This window comes from Octodon degus, unplaced genomic scaffold (genome assembly GCF_000260255.1).
Source record: "Octodon degus isolate 3935 unplaced genomic scaffold, OctDeg1.0 scaffold00217, whole genome shotgun sequence".
NCBI classification, from domain to species: Eukaryota; Metazoa; Chordata; class Mammalia; order Rodentia; family Octodontidae; genus Octodon; species Octodon degus.
In genome coordinates, this window is record NW_004524793.1 from 346202 (window position 1) to 351661 (window position 5460).

General features: G+C 38.9%; 1 pseudogene; it reads right to left on the reverse strand.

Annotated features, from left to right (window-relative positions):
* Positions 1-1961: 1961 nt before the first annotated feature.
* Positions 1962-5460, reverse strand: part of LOC101573170 — an 8858-nt pseudogene continuing 5359 nt past the window's right edge.

Sequence of the window (5460 nt, forward strand, 5' to 3'; positions counted from 1 at the left end):
AAATACAAAAAAAAAAAAAAAAAAAAAAAAAATCGGGATTATATCACACCTGTGAAATAGTATGACTGTGTCTGTATGTAGTTTATATATTCTGATGTATAGCAGTGGCTCAGTTCATGTTATCCTAGTTAGTCACAAATTATATTCTGTTTACTCAAGTACAATGCTTAGGGGTTAATATATCTTTATATACAAGGTAGTATGTGTTCATACCCTCATAAAGAACAAATTCAAAGGCAAAGATAGGAATGTCTAAAGAAAGTTTCAGAGACTGGGTGTGGTGTGCGGTGTGCATGCCTGTAATCCCAGCACTTGGGAGGCTGAAAAGAGGAGAATCACTATGAGTCTGATCTACCTAGTGAGACCCTGTAGACCCTATAGTAAATGTATTAAAAAAAGTTTCACTGCTTATATCTACTTCAAAAAATAGTTTTCATTTATTTTTTTATTTTTATTTTTGTTATGAACAGAACATATTTGTTGGGGGAAAGAAAGCTCCTCTCCGAGAGAGGGACAGGAGGGGGACCCAAGCAGGTTGTCCCCAATTAGTTTTCATTTAACCTGACTGTTTGCAAGTGATATAAATAAAAATTTAAATTATCTGTTTGAATTTAAAAGGAATAGCTTACAACTTCACTCAAAAAAAACCTGCAAAACAATTACAATAAAACTTAATGCTGCAAAAGATATATATATATATATATATATATATATATATATATATATATATTTCACTCAGTGCATTCAATCATAAAATAATCCAATGAATCCTTGAGAAGTTTACTCTTTTCTACTTCCTGTACAGTTTTATACTGACTTTCCTCCAGATTCATATATAAGCCTACACCTTTACAGCAAGTTGGACACATTTAGCTATCAGTTCAGAAATGGAAAATTGTAATAACTGTGTTTTTCAGACGTAATTCACAGGTTAAACCTGGTGGAAATTGCTTTCCTCCAAGTGAACTTTTCAGGATGATGCATTGCACGGAAAGTGTGTCACTCTCAATCTGGCGCTGAGGCTCCCTAGAGCGGGGAGGTGGAGATGGTGGAGCTGTGCTGCAGGCTGGACCGCTGCTGCTGAATTAACATCTCGGGGTTTCACCTGCGATCTGTTGATCGAAAACTGACTCCTGCGTCATTCTGTTCTCTTGCATGGTTGGGAAACATAATCTTTAATGGTTGAATAAATTTCTCTCTACACATTGACTAATAGTAAATCTTTTAGATCTCATTCAGTTTTATCGTTCCCTCTGGCGGTTCAGTTGTTGGCCTAGATTTATCGAAGTTCAACAGAAAGCAATTGAAATCGCCCAATGAAATAAAAATCCTAGTATTAAAAAAATAATAAAAAGCTTTATCCTTAAGACAGCAACTTCTATCATTCAGAGCTGATCTGAACGGGTCTCTTGATGTTGACCTTGGATAACAGTTCAGACTGCGCTGTTGGGTAAGATCCTTGAACATTCTGAGTCTCTTGCTTTTTCTAACAATCCTAGAAATATTTTAGTCTTGTTCCCTTGCTATACAGAAGAGTGTTGATTATTAATTTAGTCAAAAAGCAACTTATGTAGTTGTTCCTTTCTTCCATAATTTAAAGAAACACCAAATAATCCAGCAATATCTATTTTAAGGACTTAAGATATCTTTATGTTCAAATTATTCTCATAACAGGTGCATGTTCACTTATGTATTAATGCAGAGCAGTAAAATTTGAGCAATAATTTTATAAAAATCTCACAGTTTTCTTGAAGCAGTTTTGCTTTGTTTTACACATGTGCTTTACGGTACAATCTTCTTAAAGAGGAACTGCATCTGTGTAGCAAAACTTTTTTTTCTTGGATAAAATTAGAATAGATTAACAAGCAATATGTAAAGAATTTGGATTTCTTTTTCTTTGTCCAGTGACCTCTGAATTTTTATTTACTCGCTATTTCCCAAGGGCTACCACTCCTGTTGCCTCAGTGTCTCAACACTTTGGTGTCATGGGTCTCAGACACTATTTTTCCGTCCACGCGTGTTTGTTCTCTGGATGGTTTGCACCGAGGCGCTGCTGCTGTCCAGGACATCAAGGAGATTGAAATCCTCCCCACTTTCCAGCAGGCAGAGGTATGTGGCGATCTCAGCCTCCAGCTTGACCTTGATGTTGAGCGGGGCCTCGTACTCCTGGGCCTGGCGCTGCCCCTCTGTTCCGGTCTGTGCCAGCTCAGACTCCAGGTACAGCAGGACTGCGCTGAGTTGCTCCATCTGCGTAGAGTAGCGGGCCTCCACGTCTCTCAGGCTGTCTTCCAGGCCAGTCTTCAGATTTCTCATGGACTCCAGGTCAGTCTCCAAGGACTGGGCCGTGCGTTTCAGCTCTGTGAGTGTCGTCGCAGCAGCTCCAAATTCAGCAGACTGCGAGGTGACTGCTGTGGTGCTCACCTCAGTCTGCTGGGACCAGTTCTTGTCCAGTTCTTCTCGGTTCTTCTGAGCCAGCGCATCGTGCACGGCCCTGATCTTGCTGAGGTCCTGAGATGTGGACGCACCCACCTCCACAGCCAGCCCAGAGCCGGCAGTCTGGGCTTGAAGACTTCTGGCTTCATCCTCATGGTTCTTCTTCATGAACATCAGTTCCTCTTTCAGAGTCTCGAGTTCTGTCTCCAGCTGCAGCGGAGTGATATTGGTGTCATCGATGACCTAGCGAAGCCTATGGATGTCGTTCTCCACAGACCAACGCATGGCCAGCTGTCTCATACTTGACTCTAAAGTCATCAGCAGCAAAACAAGCATTGTCCATCTACAGAACGATGAGATCTTGTCCACAGATTTCGCAAAGATCTGAGCCTTCATCTCCTCGACGGTCTTAAAGTAATGGTCCCCGTCTCTGACCGGGGACCCCTTCTTCTCCAGGTGCTCTCGGATCTTGCTTCCCAGCTTCTGACTTTCCGTCTCCAGGCTCCTCACTCTCTCAGATAGGAGGCCGGTGCCAGGCAAGCACTTATTCCACTGAGCCATCTCCCCGGCCCTATAATAATAATTATTATTATTATTTTATGTATTTGGTACAGGATGCCACTGTGCAGCTTGGACTTGTAGTGATCCTCCTCTTTTCAGCCTTCCCAGTGCTGGGATTACAGAAGGGAGCCACAACGCTTGAACTCAGCGGTCCTCTCAGCGCGCCTGGGAGCGGGGCCAGCTCAGAATGCGCTGGGGGGATCAAACCTTGGCCTTGAGATTACCTAAGCAGGTGCTTAGTCCCCTGAGCTATCTCACTGACTATCCCTGTCTTAATTTTTTTTTTAGGTAAAAGAAACAACTGTGTCAACAAGAACTGGTTTTTGTCTTAGAAAGTATTTCTAAGTCGTTTCCTCACTTTAATTTTGTGACTCTCCAAAGGTTTTTTGAATGGAATTCTGGTGTCTAAGAAATTGGTTCCAAATCACAATTTATATTTATTTTAAGTAACCTCTATGAATATAGAAGTGGCCAATAGCAGTATTGATTTTGACAAAAGTTAACATTTAGAGGCATTTTATATCACTGTAGTTGCAGATTTCTCAAAATATCATTGACTTTTATTATATGCTGAATTTTAATAAGTAATAAGCTATTATATAAGGTCAGGTTTTATATTCCAGTATAAAAACAAATACAATCATGTATCAAACATCTAAAAATATTGCTGCTATAGTTACAAAAGTTTTTTCCTGAATTTTTTATTTTTTTTAAATTTCTTTTATAGAGTAGTTTTATTTTCACAACAAAACAGAGTGGAAAATATAGAAATTTCCCATTAATTTTGTGCTCTGAATATTTTCAGGATCCTTCACTGTGTATATCTCTTTCTATAGTGGTATATTTTTATAACTGGTAAACATACAAAGCATGTTACTATGCCCCAAATAGCATAGTTCACACTCAGGGTCATTTTTGACCTTATATAATCTATACATTTGAAAACAAACAAGCATACATTAGTACAGTCTGCCATGACACGGGCTGGAAAAATAGAAGACACAACTTTCAATTTGAATTACTTTTTGTGTTTGCACTACAGATGAATCTAAGTTAGGTAAGTATTCTAGGTAGGAAAGAAAAATGAGGCTCATGGAGATCTTTAGTTTGTTTGCATTTTCTTCTGTTTTATGTGATTTCCCTAACTGTGCTAAATTATCCCAGGCCCCTGCATCAAAAGTAGAATCCCTCTCTTAGTACTGTATTTAGATTTTCTGGCTGTTCTTGATGTGCCAAGGACTGGACAAACTTCAGCGTGTTAGTTTTCAGTTGGAGTGGAACATGTTTCTGGACTGGCTGTAATAGGATGCATCTAATGTACAAATGAGGTAAGCCCCACTTTAGCTGTTCCTGCCTTTCTGGTAGAGCTGCAGAATACCTTTTTCCAACATACATTCACATACTTCTTATGGTTACATGTTGTCATGCCATGAATGGTATTTCGGAATAGAGAAAGTCTCCTATGAAACAGCACAGGACCAGACTGTGAAATTGATGGAGAAGCCTGGTCACCGACCCTTGCAGTTCATGACATTCCATGCCACAGAACATCTTAGCCACAAGACACATCTGGTGGAGGTGGATTTACCTCTTGTTCTCACAAAGGATCATATAAACTCACTGATGTTGGGAAATTCTATTATTTCCCTGTAAATCTATTTTTCACAGACTCTAAGAAGCTTCAGGGTCAGAGCCGTTCCTTCCTCCTCCCCTTATGCCATAGGTCCCCACTGCAGGTTGCACTGTCTTTGTCTCCAAAAAACTCTAGGTCACTTCTCTGTAAAACAAATATTGCTTTGCTACTAAACATTTTTATACATTAGGGATTTTTTCTCTAAATTTAAAATTTTACCTTTATAAAACCTGAAATGCTGCTCTATCATCTATCTGTCAATGTGCAGCTTTTTAACTCCAGATAGCTAGTAGATTCAATATTAGGTCACATTATTTGATTTTTATGGCATCATTACGAAGTTAGAGTCTTTTAAAAACTCTTCCAAAAAGCAAATGTGAAGAATAAATGAGGATTGCAGTAACTGTACTAACACTATGAAACAGCACAGTGGCAGTAGGCCACACATCTTTCAGTATGGTGAACATTTTAAATTTAAGTTAAATTGTTATGATTCCCTTCACTTTGGGTACTATTTGTCAAAGAAATACTAAATTGTTAGGACAAAGATTCTGAACAACGTACTTGCATCTCTTTAAATAATGGATGTGTGCTTAAGGATGATGCTATGTCTCCCTTCTCTATTTTTGCCTAGGATTAATGTGGAAATTTTCTGACACACTGTCATATGAGCTAAGAAAGTTTCAGCATTTTCGTTTTAGATTTTACATAGAATAGTAAAATTGGATGGATGAATGACTATCACAATTTGGAAAGTTGATTCAAAGCTGTAAATTATCGTCTTATCTCTGTAAGAGCCATCACAACGTCTATTACACTTCCATAGGTAACGG